This window comes from Nesoenas mayeri (assembly GCF_963082525.1).
Source record: "Nesoenas mayeri genome assembly, chromosome: Z".
NCBI lineage: Eukaryota > Metazoa > Chordata > Aves > Columbiformes > Columbidae > Nesoenas > Nesoenas mayeri.
The window spans coordinates 48907994-48926322 of NC_137542.1; positions in this window are offsets into that span (position 1 = coordinate 48907994).

Here is an 18329-nt window from a genome sequence, read left to right on the forward strand (position 1 = left end):
TTCTGTGCCTAAACTGTATAGTCACAATGAGGATTTTTTTTTTTTCTATTATCTGTTTACTTATTCTAGGGACCCAATTTTGTTCCAGGGCTATGGCAGATTTTTAAATTAAGACCTTATAGGAAATATTCAACATCAATCATGTGAAAGTGTCTCAACTGATAAGATAGATAGATAGTTCTATTGAACTACCTAAATTAGGTGATTCCTCTTAATAGGCAAATGAAAGTCACTATTTAGTGTAGCTGAAATGAAAAGTAATGCTTCCACATGCAGATTGAAGTGCATTCCTTTTAAAGTCTTACTTATACAGTGACAGACATTGACATAAATACAGATTAATTTGAAATCAGGATTAGAAAAGCATAAAATATTTCCCTACAAAGATGACATAAAGCAAATGTAACTTTTCATTTCAGCTTTTAGTTGAATAAAACAGTATTTTAAGGGCCAAATTTGTAGTGAAGTCTATAATGTAAATAAAAATAGCAAAAGAATTATTGAAAAGAGTGGGAAGGATGAAGTCAGGCTTGGACAATATTAGACCTAAATAGCTCACCTGCTGAAATCATTTAAAATCCACTTGCTAAATTTTACAGAACTGACAGTCATAGCACATATGAAGAGATCATGTCTGCAAGTTGCTACAGGTACCTTCTCTCTTGGGCCAAGACCTACAGAAAGGCACTATATTCCTAATTTGAACTAAATCTGGCCATTTCATTTACTAATTCTTCTCATGAACTCAAAAGACCTCTTTTAGTTTGATTACACACTGGGCTCAGATGTGAAAATGAAATTAAGCCCGCTAAACAGATACTCACTGAAATAGATGTGTACATGTCTCTGGCAGTGCAGCCTCTTCCCACTCCAGCCACATAAGGACACTTAAGGGAATATGGAATGTTCCACACAGTGTGATTAACAACACAATCTCCATTAGCTTTAATGACAGTTGCACAATTAAATCTTCACGCAATGTGCTAAAGATTACTCTTCCAATTTAGTGCATAAAATCATAGGTCCACTTTAAAATGTGAAAGGATAGGGTAGGTGAATAATTTTTGGAAAATGCATATGCCTTAGGTTGATTAGGCACTTAAGAAGAGGGGACAAGTTAAATATATGGTAGGAATCTCATTGAGTTAGACAGTAATAGAAAAAGAGAACATATGAAATGTCTGTAATTCTCCACTGTGAATCAGGTAAATAACTAGGTTGTCTCTGTTTTGACAGCCTGTGTAAAAGGATGTCCAATTAAGGCTTTAAGCATGCTTCCACCAATTAAACAGACAATACACAATCCTTAAGAAACATAAACACCTACTTTATGCACAGCCAACAAGATTCACAGGAGGGGAAAAAGAAAAAAAAAGTGAACTGTTCTTCCTCTAATATTTTTACATACGTCCCATTGGAAACATCTTCACCAGAAAAGACATTCTGGTCTGTTCATGGAAGAGCAAGCGTAGATTATTTTGGATAAGCTCTGGAGGGGGAGTGAATTCCCATATTAGTAAATTATCATTAAGAAATTTGAGAACAGCTCTCATATTCCAATGGAAAGTGAAAGCTTAGAACTGCTTTTCAAGTCCCTTTGGAAGTCAATGCAGGCTGAGGGTCACTAGTAATTTTGACTTAAAACAGGATATTCTACTTGCTAATAAATTGCTATATTCTGTGGAAATCTTAGTCTCTCAATTGGTTTTGAAGTACAAGGAGTAATCACTACTACCGTTTTTGTTTGGGTTTTGTTTGGTTTTTTTGTTTGTGGTTTTGTTTTGTTTCTTTAAGGCAGCTCAATACTATGTGTAATTATAAACCAGGCTCCAGTGTTTTCCTGAGTGTATATGGAGAGTTAACATCTTCCAACATATGTTGTCTTTACAGGCAAGCTGTATTTTTACATATACAGCCATATCTAAGTACAACAAAGAGGCTTCACTGATACATTTATTCATAGGCAAAGTACAAATGTAATATTCACTAGTCTTTTTTCCTGAGGCTTGTGTTTGCTCCTGAGGCTTTTAAGTGTTTGAAGAATCACTCCAAATTCACATAGACTGCCCTTATATTTGAAGATTTAACACTTTTTTTTTTTTCTACAGTCTGATCTTGTTCACTATCAAGTAAATTTGAAAGAAAATTTAACACTTCTCCTGTATTTCACTGTCCTATAAAGTTAACCACAACTCATATGATTATATGAAAGGACGAAGCCCTGCCCTTTCATCTCAAAAACAGAGTTGAACAGGGAAGTAGGCAAATCAGAAAATATAAGGCCTTAGGTGTGGTCACCATAATGAAAATATCTGTACCATCATCATCAGTATTTCTTCTACAAGAAAAGCTCAGTTTTGTCCTCTGTTCCCTCTCTTGACCATCGCTCATGACAATCTTCTTATTTCACAGATATTTGTCTCAGAAGCAAACATCTTGTGAAGATCTAAGAATATTTTTTTTTTTTCAGACAGAATGTATTCAGAATGACACTCTTGTATGTAATGTAAAGTTAATTGTATTGGTAATCTGAAAGTCAAGAGGTAAATACTCCTCTCTGGTGTATAAAGTGGGATTGTTAACCATCTGGAACGTGAGCGCCACCTGTTGCAATGGGATTTGCTGCAAGCCTGTATCCAGATGTCCCTTTCCAACAGCATTAGCTAGGTTTTAAAGCTTCAGCCTGAAACTGGGGTTAAGTAAGGCTAAGAAGTGATTAACAGGCATCAAATATGGATGATTTTACTGTATTCATGCTTGTCTGTGAGCTTCTCGAGCTGGAATACAGCAAGTAAAGATTGCCAGTGTACATTTTCATAGTGAGTCTCTCATTTACAGTACAATACAAGAAACAAGTTCTGAGTTTTTCAGTCCTAGTTTTTCTTTAGGTACTCCAATTTTAGCAACACAGAACATCATTCTGAGTTGAGTCTCAGTGAGATTAAAGTGGTCAAAAAGAAGACAGCAGACGTAAACTGCTGGAAAGAGAAGCAAGTAATAACAATAAATGACTATATAATGAAGAATGTAGACCATGCCAACAAGGTCACTGCAGGTAATTGATGAGAACTTCTGACAGAATCAATATAAAATATTATCTCAGAAATTTTTCAGGTGCCAAATGTAAGTTAGAAACAGACAATACTGGATGCCAGAAGTGCACACTTGATCCATTTCTGAAGAGCATTTAGAATTCCGAGATCTCTGGAAATATATCTGCAATGAGAAAACTGATAAACCAACTGAAATGAAAAGCAAGACATTTAAATAACAAGAACAGAGGCAGCACAGTTTTTCCTTAACCTTGTCTGTTAACTTTTGCACTACAAATGAGAGTTCAAAAATTGACTGATAGCACCTGCTCATGCTCTGAAGCAGCAACTGACAAATTAAATCATGGTCCTTTGGAATGGAGTCAATGATGGAGTGAAAATTCAGCTGCAGAACCTGAGCTGCCACCTGGAAGTGTCCACAAGTCTCATAAGATACTCTAAATGGGATCCTCAGCAGGAAAGTTCTGGAAGCGCAATTAGTAAATACCTACTGTCACGGAGGCACCCCAAAGTCAGTTTTAGGTGGACAACAAGTTCCAAAACAGTCTTTATTCTAGCCCAAAAGGTGTAGCCAATAAACCAACTAGAAACAGGGTTTATACAGTTAGTCAGCACTCCGACAATGAAAAAATACAGGTTCGGATATCAGTTGAGGAGATTATTGGGGTACAGCAAAATAAGAATAATGACGATCCACAGCATGCATGCACACACAAGAAATAAAACCAGGCCTCTCTGACTCCAAGGTACCCACAAAAATAATCACTCACCTGGGTTAGGCGATGGCTCATTCAAGGATATATCCAGTAAATAACCACTCATCCAAACTAGGAGGTGAGGCGCTCTCAATCCCGGGAAGTCTCCTTAGATGACACCTTAGCCTAAGGAGAGGCCTCCGGTTCACAGACCAGTTCCTCTAAGAAGATCACTCCAAAGGGGACCTTCGGCAGGAACCCCATGTTATAGTCTGGTCAAACCTGGCTGCGGGCATTACATCATAGTCCAGAAGCTTTGCAGCTACTCTGGGCACCTCCTCTGTTAACGACTCTATCAATTGACTCAGGGTCCCGTTAAGGACCCTGTCAATTGACCGAGGGTCACACCCCTCCTGCTCCACCAGCTGGTGGAGTTGAAGTCACCCTGCTCCGGGGTAGGGGAGGATGTGACTGTCAGCACATTGGTACCGCCCTAGGTATGTACGTGGAGACAGACACAGTGGGGCACAAAAGGTGCTAAAAGAGCCATCAACTGCCCCATTGAAGGCTCCAGATCTCAGAGGGATGTGCAACTGCCACACCTACTCACAGGAAAGCAGTGCTTATGAGTGTTACTTACAGCGAATCGCTCAGAACAGAGTTTAATGAAATATGCAGTTGGGAAAGAACATGCTATCCTTTAAACATATCCATGTCATGAGTCACGCCTCCCAGTCTTCATCATTGACATTCTCATAGTGATAACAAAAGACACAAAAGTGAAATAAAAAATGTTAATACAATGATGTATAGACCATATTAAAATCAGAACAATTTTAATTTGGGATTTTTAATTTTTTTTTTTTACCATGAGAGTTAGTCTGTGGAACTACTATCCAGGGACTGACTCGGTGTTGTTTGGATTTGCAATTCATGACTTAATGGCTGATGGATCAACTTCAGCCTAACAGTAGAGCTGAAGTTTATATCAAGTGTTCTGCATCATTCCTCAGATTCATTATCAGAGAATCCTTCAAACGTCATGATTTTGTGATATTAATTCTGAAAGGCACTGGGATATAACCAGTTACTGAGACACTATAAGCTGTACTCATGAGATTAATTATCCATCACTATTCTAAATCTATGTAGAAAATATAGTTCAAAAAGTCATCTTTAATCTAATGCTTACTGAACTATTTGAACTTACCTTCCCTGATTTCAATGATATAGATATATTGGCATTTCATTCTGCATGGCACTTTAACCACATTCTTTATGGGTATCAGTCAGAGGACACAGTGTTTACAACTACATTGTATGCCATGAAACTATTCATTGAAATGGGATAAACCCTAATTATGAGATTTGGAAAAAATCAGTGTCTCAATATGTCCTCTCCAAGCCTGTTAGAATTTGGAACAGCAGCCACAATATAGAAACAAATAGAAGCAAAAAACTCACGGGATCTATATTTAAGTGACAGATTATTATCACTCGTTTATCTGGCATAATTATGTTCCTGGAAATACTTTCCCAAACCATCACTTATGCCAACATCATTCGGTGCTAGGACAATAATTCTCCACACTTAACACACACACACACACACATGGTTATAAACACACATGACCTACTGAAATGTAGTGCTCTCTTGACCACCTCCACTTTATGGAGAGCAATTCAGTGTGATCGAGCAGTGCAGGCACTGCACTTGATCCAGAGTCACCAGAATCAGTCATTCAAGTGAACTCAGTAGTGAGGATGTGCAGTGAATTACCTGCTGTGATCCTACCTAGGGCCACAAATGCCCCACTGTGATGGTCTGACATTACAGCTCAGGTAGGATTTATAGAAAAAAATCCTTACTGCTTTTTTTTTTATTTTAGACCGGATTCCTATTTCCAGCTCTATGCTGCGGTGCTCACACCACAGATTTGTGTAGAGATTTGTTTGTGAGGATGTATATTATGCAAAGGAAACCCTGGTCAGTAATCAATTTTTCCTACTGAAGCCATCCTCGTATTCAAATGCCGCTGAGCTGGCCACAAATCTATTATAAAACAGTGAATGTTATCTATTTCTTTAATAAGTGAAGCTTTTTTCTTAATCTTTTATCACATTCTCCTTAGCAAATAATTCTCTGGGGCCATTTCTCAGTTGTAAAAAAAATCTATCTCATGTTACATGTAGGGTTATTAAAAGCATTACTTTCGTTAGACACTGGTGTATCAATGTCCTAAAAGCTTCTCCTCAATACATCTTATGCTGGATGCTCAATTCATGTACAGTGTCTGTCTTTCACACAGCAAAAACGTTTTAGGGCTTAATTTCATGCTGAGTGATGCTTCTGACACCTTATCTCTTACCCAGTTACCTACCTGTTTTTCAAGTGGGAAAAAGTAATCTGAAAACCTCATGGGTTGAAGCACCAACTAATTACTGATGTTCATACTTCCAGTTTTGTTCATATAACAGTTCACAGTGGAATTTCCTTCATATTTTCCAGTTTAGGTTAAGTAAAGTGGATGCTCATTAACATGAGAGAATTGACAATAGTATGTAGATAAAAACATTGTAAGTCAGATCCTGTACAATTTTCCGTTCAGACCCTTAATCTTGAATTGCAGTAATTGCTTTATCCCTTTATCCTGGCATTTGGTTTCTTCTAAGGACATATTTGCAATCATGCTAAAATTCAGCTCAACTACTGATAATAAAGGTTTATTTCTCACAGAAGGGAACATTTTCTACTAGCAATATTACTTATTTTTGAAAAGGTCATTAGTGTAAGACATGATTTAACAGAACGTAATCTTCTCATTTTATAAGAAGCAATAAAAGATCTATTATCTATTATCTATATTCAGAGAACAACATTCTACAATCAGACAGTTTTCCAGACAAGGGGACTTTGTCATTATGATCATTTATTTGGAGCAAATACTTCAGGTTCCTGGCTTTCAAAGTTTCAGCATATTTTCCTTCCCTTACTTCTCTATTTGTTCTTGCCATTCATACTAACTAAACTGTCTCCATTATACTGGCGATAAAGTCTCTGTAAAGATGCTAGATTTGGCTTCCAGAGACTGGATGGAGCTTGAAGGAAGAAGATGAAAAATCACCCCAATATATAAAGCAGAATAGCCAAGGACCCATAAGGAAGAGCTCAACTGATCAACAAATGAAACCATGTTTTTAGACCAAGACAAAGTGAACAAGGGCAAAGTGACATCAGCCAAATGTGAAGATGGTGTTGATCTTGAGAAGGAAATTAAAACAGGTAGCAAAGGTTTTTTGCCCTCATAAATGAAAGGAAAACATAATAAAGAAGAGTAGCTACAGTGAGGGGGTATGCAAGTTAAAAACAGTCTAGGTATAGTCCCAAGAGAAAAGACATATTTTGCACCAGTTTTCAACAAACACAGCAGTCTTGTGATGGCAATATGGGTTGGTAAATGTAAAAGAGGTATGGCACTGGATTTCATCTCAGCTGAGGGGAGAGCAAAACTTAAAGAAGATAATGTGTTCGAGAGGTTTGGATTTTAAAAGACCTGACACCTGAACCACAGGCACAGAAAAAAAAAAAAATGTTTAAAATAACTCTAGTGAGCAGAATGTAACATTTTTTAAATGCAAAATGGCAAATAAAAGAGCTGTATTTTAGAAGAGGAAGAGTATGAGGAAAAGAGATCCAAATAACTATTATTCAAATAGCCTGATCTCCATAGCATGCAAAGCATAGGATATATTGAGGAGAATAATGGCTAAAGATAGGTAAAAGAACATAAAATATATATGGTTTAGTCACAGGTAGATTGTGTCAGCATTGATCTTTCATAAGAAAATGAAAGACTTTTCACAGAAAAAGAACAAAAATTTTGGTAAGCATCTGATGTGAAGTCACATAGAAATTAGACACACTAGAGGAAACAAGGGTGAGAACTTAGTAAAGACTAAAGAGTCTTGTTGTGAAGCAGGGCAAATAATCCTGCATTAGACTCTGAGCTGCTTTTGTTTGAATTTTTCTTGTATCTGACCTAACTCACAGCAGGAATTTGCACACTTCCCTGCACTCAGATAAAAATATTCCCAATGATAGTGGTGTACTTTGTTAAGTAAAGCAAAAGCAAAAGTAAACATGTAAATAGACCAAGGTAGTAAGAGCCTATAGGGAAAATAATCACAGAATTACAGAACAGTTGGTGTGGGAAGAGACCTCTGGAGATTATCCAGTCATACTCACCTGCCAAAGCAGGTTTACCTACAGCAGATCTCACAGGAATGTGTCCAGGCAGGTTTTAAATGTCTCCAGTGAAGGTGACTCCACAGCCCCTCTGGGCAGCCTGTTCCAGTGCTCTGTCACCCTCCAAGTAAAGGAGTTTCTCCTCATATTCAGATGGAACCTCCTGTGCTTCAATCTGTGCCCATTATCCCTCATCCTGTTGCTGAACATCACTGAAAAGAGTCTGGTCCCATTCTCTAGACACTCCCTCTTGGCTTATTTATAAGCATTTATGAGTTCCCCTCTCAGTCTTCCCTTCTCCAGGCTGAGCAGACCCAGCTCCCTCAGCCTTTCCTGATAAGAAAGATGCTGCAGACTGCTCATCATTGGACTGTCTTCAGTAACTTCTTGTCCTTCTTAAACTGGGGAGCCCAGAACTGGACACAGTACTCCAGATGTGGCTTCATCAATGCAGAGGACAAGGGGAGGATATCCTCCCTTGTCCTGTTGGTCACATTCTTCCTAATACACCCCAAGATACCATTGGTTTTCTTGGTCAAAAGCGCACATTGTTGGCCCATGGTCAACCTGTTATCAACTAGAACTCCCAGGTCCTCCTCCACAATGCTGCTTTCCAGACCCCTGCAATGAACAGGGATATCTTCAACTAGATCAGATTGGTCAGAGCCATGTCCACCCTGATCTAAAATGTTTCCAGGGATGGGGCATCTATCACCTCTCTGGGCAACCTGTGTCAATGTTTTACCACTCTCATAATAATTAAAAAAAAAAAAAAAAAAATTATGTCTAGAATAACATGCAGTTATTCTTTCAATATGACATTTTGTTTTTCACAGGTGTCCTATGCCAGTACACTGGCTACACCTGTGCTTGTTCACCCCACTACACCTGAGACATGTGGTAGAATATTGTCATCCTGCAAGTGACCATCTGTGGATTACAAAAGCAACCATAATGCTGTTTTCTTCTGCATGTGATACATGCAACTCCTACTGACTTCTGGTTAAGTGATAGCAGTGGGAGTGTTGCATAACAAGCAAACACTTATAAACAGAGCACAAATTTCTGCTAGCATGCAACACAAGGATATATTTTTAAAAGAGAATTTATATCTGAATTTGCCTTTGTACCTTGCATGCAACAATCTCAATGTGGTGCTCTCCAACATGATGTTTTCATCCAGAAATAATGGAAGTCTAGCAGATAGTGTAAACCTTATTTTGACATTACATTTTACTATATGAGCCTGACCGGACATGGGTTTGGATTAAATCTGAATTATTTACACTACAGCTGTGGCAAAATAGTGTTTGCCATAGACAATACCTTGTTGTGATAAGAATGGTGAGATTAAATAGCTATATGTCATCCTTTTCACGATAATATAATTTAAATACATTTTGGTCAAATTAAAATAACTGAGGGTAGTAAGTCTATGTATAGATTGCAAACTGTTCCTTGTGTTAACATGATTGCCTCTCTGGAATATGTGTAACATATGTTTTGATGGCAAATCTTTGGGATTGGGACATTTTTATCAAGTACCTGTGTTTAGCAGTGATTACTATGTCCCTGGTAAGATTGTTCCTGTATAAAATATCTTATATCAAGATGAAAACTCACCCACATCCTCCAGGAAATTTCATCTTTTAGTGGACTACCGTATGAAGAATTGGTAAAGGAGGTTGAGATGTCTCAGAAGTTTCTTTATGCAAAGCAAGCATCAAGGCTCATCTATGATATTTTGCTTTGGAGGGTGAGTTTGAGTTCATAGGATACTAGATTCCCCCTTAAGCCATGCAGTACTTCCTGATTTAGGTCAAAGTCAATTTAGAATCATAGAATCATATCATAGAATCAGATAATCATTTCAGTTGTAAGAGGTCCTCAGGATCATCGAGTACAACCATAACCTAACTCTAGTACTAATCCATGTCCCTAAGAACCTCATCCATATGTCTTTTAAACACCTCCAGGGATGGTAACTCCACCATTTCCCTGGGCAGCCTGTTCCAATGCCTGACAACCCTTTCCGTGAAGAATTTTTGTCCCAATATCCAATCTAAACCTTTCCTGGTGCAACTTGAGACCATTTCCTTTTGTCCTATCACCTGCTATTTGGGAGAAGACATTGGTACCATCCATGTTACAACCTCCTACAATTTAGTAGAAAAAGAGCTTTTGTTATAGTTTAGCATATTTTAAACCTAAAATAGGGAAAATAGACACATAAAATTAGAAATGCTGAAATAACAAAACATTTTTATCCCTCAAAAACATAGGAAAAAAGGAAGACTTCTTTTCTTTGACTGTCATTAAAGTACAGCACTGAAGTTTTTAAAAATTACCTGTGGTGGGGGTTTTTTGTTTGTTTGGTTGGTTGGTTGGTGGTTTTCTTTTGTTTTTCACTTGAGTGCTCTTCCCACTTAACCACTCCAAGTACGTGTGATGGGTGTGGGGAATAACCATCTTTTTTCAGTATGACCTTCCACCTATTCCACTGTCTAAGTAATCTTTCTGATCAGCCACTTTTTTTTTTTTTTCGCAGACCTGTAATCAAAATTCTTAACAATATTTTTTTTAATTATTAAAATTCATAGCTACACCATAAATATGGTTTCACTGGTTTGTATAACTAGTTTGTCTTGCTTTGTTTTCTGTCTCCAACAGTTGCCCGTAAATGATGCCATGGGACTGGCATCAATGGTATTTTACCCTAAGATTCTTATAACCTCTAAGTTTTCAATGCAATGAATGTTTTTTAGTCTATTTTGCTTAGTTTATTCAGTAACCCTCAACAGCTCTCTCTTCTAAGTACTTACTCTGTCCTTATTTGGACTCATATGACATGAACAACATCCTACAAGCTGGAGCCCACCAATCTGCCACCTATACTGTGAAGCACAACCTCCTAGTGTTCATTGAGAATTCACCTTTGCTTGATGGCTCCTATTTCTCACCTTGACAGAGACTATGTATATTTTTCACTCTGTGCATCAGTTTCATCTATTTTTGTTGAATTTAGCCACTCATTTATCTATACCTTTTTCCCATTGAATCTGTGGACCTGAATCATGTTTATTGCCAAACAGTCTCAATTATAGGGTGAAGAATCTCAGCCTACAGGCTTGGTTTTTACATGGAAGCTGTTCAATGACTCTAACTGCCCTGGTTGTTCTTTGAAATTTTTCCTTCTGTGCCTACACTAACTGAGGTAGTGATGATCCTCAAATTTATGCAGTGGTACAGTGTGATTTCTGTTTTGTTTCCTATGAATTTTTAAAATAATTCTTAATATTTATTTGCTCTTTGACTGCTGCCAGCTATTGTGCTGATGTTTTCCTGGAGTTATCATAACCCCAGGCCCTTGTAAGGACAGATCAGAGCCATCATTTTAAATGTGAAGGTAGGAATGGTTTTAACCCTATAAAGCAATTTCCTTTATCTACAATGATTTTATCACTCTATTCTGCGTCCTGTGATTTTTCAGTCTCTCTTTTATCATCGGCAAGCTTCATCACTTTTACTGCTCATTTTTCTGTCATATGAATTGAATAAGAAGCAACTGTGAAAAAGGTTGTGGTAGAAACAGGCAAATGCTAATATCCATTTTCACTATTCATACCACAACTTCTTTTCTAGTTGCTTCCTCTCCAGGAAACAAACAAACAAACAAAAAACCAAACACAAACCCAAACCAACACCCCTCAAAACAACAAACAAAACCCAAAGCAAAGTCAAAACTCTGTTGATCCTCTCCAGAAAAAGGTCCTAGATGGAAATCTCACACTTTATTCCACCATGAACACTGCAAAAAATCCAGTCATCCTTTCTAAAGAGGTCTCACCTTTGGTGAGTGGCCTCAAGGATGCCCTTACTGGGTGCTCCTGAGGCGCTCTGGTCATGGGATGCTTTAGGACTCTCTGAAGTGAGTCTTGTCCTGAATACTTTAATACTCTTGAAGGTTGCAATAGTAGCTTTGACTCCCTTATTTACTTGTTCTTCAAACTCTTCATTTAGCTTCATTGAGATTTTACAACACTTTCTATTTTGAAAGCTATTTGAGCTTTCTGAAACATTCATTTTCAATTCCATAAAACTCCTCTACATAAGTGTTCAGCAACACTGGCATTCTTGTAGGGCTGTGAAATGGAAGTACATGATGGTCATTGCTTCAAAGTGTTTTTTCAGCTGAAAGGTTCAGATCCAGGTCCTGCACATTTCTCGGCTGCAGATGGATGGCTCTGCCTCTTGCAGGCCTGTTAATAGCCTGTTCCATAAAGCAGTCATGTCTGGTGCCCAAAAATATCCTTTCTGCTTCATGTTGTGGCATGAGTTATGCCCAGTATGCACAGGATCATTGGAGTCTTTTTATACATTTGTATTCCCTTTCCTAAAGACTCTCCAATCTCAGTGCATCACTTGCAATGCTTTGGTCCTGCCTACACAGACTCAGTACTGTATTCCTGCTGTTTAAGCCTGTGGCTTTAATCTGTGTAGATGGCATGTTTCTTGGTAATGTGGTCAAGTTTTTAACTTATTTTGATGATAAAGTTTTTAACATATTGCATTGTTCAATTGCTGGCATGAGTCACATGATATTTTCTATATCCTTTACAACTGTACTTTCTGTACTGTGTTGTACAGACAGGCTTCCCTCCACCATGTTTCTGATGTTCCTGCTATGCTAATATCTTCACTTCAGTCCAGGCTTTCCAGTTAACACACCTAATTTCTTACACTCCTTCAACATCAGTCTAGAAGCAATTGCACTGATGATTTAGGTTTCTTTATGAACTTCTATGTAAAAGTTTTCTATTTTTAATTCAGTTATTTCTATCAGTGATTGAATTCTACCAGAGAGAATTTAATTATATTTACAATAGTCTTAGAGAAACAACTTGTTTTGGTTGGAATTTTCATAAATTTGTAAATTCAGAAATACTTAAAAACTCTTAGTGTTGCTGCAAAGTGAATGAGCTATTAGTATTAGAGATGCCTTCATAAAAAAGGAATGAATAGAAAAGAAAAGAATCTGAAAAAAAAAAAAAAGAGTCCAGATTTATTGTTTAAAACATTTATGTCCACAGTTTTCATCTTTTTTTTTTGCTCATGTGTGTTCCAAAACTAATTGTTAGAATGGAATTCTACTCAAATCTGAAGACTGTGTAAGAGTTATATGATAAGTATGTATCCCTCAAAGTCCTGCCTGGTCAACACTGAGACATCTTCCAAGTCTCACCTTTCTCCAGCATGTGACAGAGACAAAAAGGCATCATTCCCGTTTTCCTTCACATGGCCATGTAATGTATTTCAGCCAGTTCAAGCCATAACTTCCTACGGCAGCGGTTCCCATGACCATCTCTCTGTATCACTGCCCAGCAGTTCTCAGGTAGCATTACTTGTGAAGCAGTAAAAGCAAAGGACTGAAACCATTCAAACCAATCAGGTCAGATGCAGAGGTAAGAGAATAAGGAAATTGCCAGAGTCTTCTTACAGTCATAAATCTCTTAGGGTTCTTCTTTCTTTAGCTCCATGTTGTAACATAAAAGGCCATATTAGCTTAATCGACACACAGCCTTCCAGTGGCATTGAAATTCAGGTTTCAGTACAATGCTTGCCTCAAAGGTAAGCTGGTGAAACATCAAAATATTTCCTCTTACAGTTTTATTCCTCTAGTGGCAATATTGTTACTTTCTTTAGTCTTTTACCCTCATGACACACAATGCTACTATAAATTCAAAGAGAGAAGCAACAGCATGAAGACTTCTGAGGAGTTCAGGAATGACTGTCACAGACAGTTTGTCTTAGCACTTGCTTATTTTCTTCTCTGGTTTCTGACATGAATGGATGCATAGGATAATTTTGTCTGCCATACCCTCACCCTTCTTTATTTGCCAATAGTTCTCCTTTAAAGCCTTTATTTCTTAATTTTTCCTTTGTGGTGTTAAACAGTGTTTGTGCCTACCTTGTCTTACATCTCTGTTTCTGAAATCCTTCTATGTGCACCCTTATCAGCATGGTCTAGTCAAAAGCTGGAATTTCCATTCTGTAGAAACTCTCACCTTCTTCTTTGTGGTCTCTATTCTTTCTAAAGGATTAGTTTTGTTTTTTTTTCTGGTTAAGGTATTTTTTTTTCCAGATTTCATTGTTGAAATAAGGCTTTTCTAGGGTAGACTCCTTCAATTTTTTATTTTTTTTTATTTTTTTTTTTTTTTCACTTGGAGTATAAAAACACTTGCTTTGCATATTAGTAGACACTATATTTCAAGGTTATCAGAAATGACTTAGCACATCTGGGTTCTAGAGGCACTAAAGGCCTTGCTGCTAAGTCACTGTCTGTTCCTCTATTTTCCATTTTAAGTGAAGATAATATGTGTTTACAGCTGTAAATTTCTCTAACATCTTCAGTTAAAAGACACCTTTCGTTTTCTTTAAAAAAAAAAATAGTTATTTCAACCATACTATTTCAGCTGAAACAATAGAGCTCCGTATAGGAATTGTAGTAAGTTTTTTCTGTCTGTTCATCTATAGTCTACATTCATAGCAAGGCTTCTGCTGATGAAGAAGTTAAAAGAAACAGTACCTCAAAAAACATGCCTACACAGGTGGAGAGTCTGGATGTAAACCATTGCTTATACAATATCAAAGATACATTCTATACATGTAGTGCAGAAAGATCATGTAATGCTTTAATAAGCTCATAGCTGGAAACACTGGAAAAGAGGCAGCAGAAAGATATAATTGCTAAATCTGGGTCAAGATAGTTTCAGTTTATGGAAGACCATAAAATCTCAGGAATATTATATTAAAGCATTACTACTAATCTAAGTTGAAAAAAACCCATAATTGTTTCAAACCATTCATGTTATGAGATGTCATTGCCTTCCTCTATTGGAATCACATTAAAGCAAATTAAAATAATGGAATTAGAATGGCCTAGTCATGCTCCCACCTTGAGCTTTAAAAAACATCCAGGCTCCATGTGAATACACCCTGGTGAATAAATGCAAGAGACAATAGGGTCTTTAAAGGAAACTGGTGAGTGTGAAGATGTAATGAGTTTCTAGGGGAAAAAGTACTCTGATTTTGCCTATTTGTGACTAATCCACATGCTCTTGATGGTGATGTCAAGCAGAAATTGAAAGTACTCAAAGTACTGGACTGGATTAGCTTTAAAGTGTAACAAATACTCTGGATTAGGAGAGTGTCCCTTATAGTAAGTCGTATTTGCTTGTTTAGAGCAGATGTTTTTACCTATGGCAATAGATTTCTAACATATAAAGCAAACTTGACTAGAAAACACTCATGTAACTAATTTTATTTTCATTTCTTTACTATCTGATTTTTTTATTCATATAAGAGGGAAGAATGCAAGACATACTCTTCTGCTGTGTACCTGACGCTGAACATGTGTTCTGGCCTAGGGAGTGTTTTCAAAGCAACACACTACTGCACTAAATTCTATGTATTCCACTATAAAGAAAAATGGGAATAGCACACACACAACCCAACACCAACATGAGATACTTCTAGGCATTTTATCATGCTCACGCTGGAAATATTTTCACAGGAAGAGTTACTAATTTACACATAGAGAAGATTTGCTGAGGGAGAAGGGAATTTAAATCTCTCTTTTACAGGAGAGAAACATTCTCCATAGATCATTCAGACTTCTGAAGAATCTTGTCTACTTACAGTTCTACTTAGAAGATAAAAGGACCATGTCTGTTTAATATTTTTTTCCCTTAATTTCAATAAAAAGAGTTCACTTGGACTATGTAAATATTTTTCTACTTTCTTTTTAACTAGAAATATCTGGTGTTCCCACAGTATACCAAGTATTCCTTGACATATATTTAACATAGGAAGTGTCTGTAGAACCAGTGCATACATAAGCAATTGCAAATTATATGAACCTTCAATAAATGTACAGAGGCACTCTGCAGCAGAATTTCCTTCAGAAAATACTTCCAAGCACAATAGTAATGAAAACCCAAAGAACCAAAGAATAGCAACTACACTGTCATTTATGATTTGCTCACCTAAATAATCAATGTCACATTTTGCTTCATGTTAGCTTTGGAAGTGGAAGTGCCCACAAAGAAGCAGAATAAGTGGGAAGTGCCATTGCAAGGCTCCAGTCTTTCACATACTGAAGCTGAAGGCCATCCAGTCTCATGCAAAAATGCAAGGAGGCAAGGGAATGGAATAGGGAGGCTGATAGCTATTTCCTTTCGAGTGGGAAAGGACTCAAGCAGCTAGTGTGAGAGGTGATAAAAAGATGGGAGGGATGATAGCCAAGTTATCCACTGAGCTAATGAAATGCATAATGAGAAATGAACCTCAAGCAATAACTTCAAACCCAGGATTTAGTTCTGAAACATCCATGAAAATTTTCCTTAGGTGGGCAGAGAACTCTCACTTCTAGGAATTGCCATAATGTTTGTGGCTTACCTAGGAATACATCATTCATCAGGGTTTAAAACCTTTGTTGAGCGAGGCCAGGTTTTGCTTCTTCCCCTTTCGCTGCCTCCTTGCTAAGTTAATCTGCTCATGACAGGCATTGCTATACTGTCTCAAGGAACACTTCTATGTTCTACTTGTATGTCTCATGTATGTCTCCCCAAAGTTTTAGTTCTACAGTTCCAGTCTGAGGACAGTTGAAACAGCAGTTAACATGGAAGGTCAATGGTGTCATTTTCTTTGTTGATGAAGCTGATTGCTGGCTGACACATGTTGACAGATGGCCATCCTGTTGCACTGTCTTGGTTTTGTTAATAAACAAGTTTCTTTTTTAGAGAATTTGCCTGTCAGCTAAAGCTTTCATATTAGCTGCATTTTCCTGGAGAACCACATACAGGTTTTGGTAAACATAGCAATGGAATGCTAATTTATTGGTAAGCATGGATGGACATCTCGCGAGAGGGGCAACGAGAAACAGAGGACCAAGAAACTGACCAACAGCGTATAACATTTCATTCATGTGAATACTTCATATAAAAGTGGGAGATAACGAGCATCTTGTCCCTTTTTCCCTTCTGCTTATGGCCAACATTAGGAGAGGGCCTTGCTAGTTGTCCCTGTGATCTGAGGCCTAATGAGAGACTGAATCCAGCTCCGGTTGGCTGCAGAGTCCAATCCAGGACTTCGGGTGCCGGCTCTGCGGTTGCTGAGACTTTCAAGATTGGTTTTGTATATTTTGTATTATTTTCTTTATTCTTATTAGTAGCATTAGTAAAACATTTTTAATTTTTCCAACTCTCTTCTCTCTGTCCTTCTTTCCCTCCCGATCACCTGTCCTGAGTGGGAAGCAGGGGTGGGGGCAAAGGGGAAAGTGGGGGGAGAGGAGGTTAACAATACATTTGCCAGGGTTTTATTGTCATCAGGCAATCTAAACCCTCAACATGCACTCAGAAAGGAACCCCTGCCAGACTCCTGTGAGAATTTTAGCCTTTCCACTGCTTCAAGGAAAGTGATAGATAGGATTTTTTTTTGCCGTCCTCAAGATTTGTTGTATATATAGAAGAGCTCCTTTGTGTCTGGTTTAATTTCAAATGTATCAGGAAGTGCCTTTTAAAATTCTAAACGCTTTTAAAATCCTTGACATATTTTCAATTTATTTCTTATTCACTGCATGTGTTTTAGTGCTACTGTAACAAAAGTCTTCTAAAAAGGCATACAGAAGAGCATATAGCACACATATACAAGCTTAACTGCACTGCTTATAGGATGAACAAAGCCTGCCGCTGCTAGAAAGAAATCACTTTTTATGTGTTTGTCTAGCTACTGTAACTTTCAAAGGCTGAAAAATTTGAGCTCCACTTTGTCATACACGCATATCATACACATTTGGCACTTTTAGCTGTTGCCCACATACTGTTGTTCAATGATTTCTAGGTCAGAGACTTCCAGACTGTGGCTGCTGGGCCTTGCATGAGGACTTCAGCAATGTGCTACCCCTAAGAAAGGTAAAGCTGCTGTGCTGCCTTTTCCTGCTTGCCTGTGGTCCAGAGCTGCTACTGCCTGACACCTCCTGTGACCTCCCTTTGCTTCGGCTTCCCGATGACTATTTTTCCTTCTCCATCAAGTTTATCAAGTTTTACAGATATTTCCATGGTAAATTCATTTTGAATGCCATGGGTCTATGTACCTGAGTACCACAATGTCTGAAGGTTTCCGTTTCAGGTAAGCACTGTTTAGATGACTCAACTGGTACCTTTTTTCTTTTGGAAATTTTTATTTTATGCGTAAAACTTTTGAGTAAATGTGATGCCACAACATAGATGGCATTTATATTGCGGCAGCCATTGCTGAATTCCTGAAGTGGAGGTT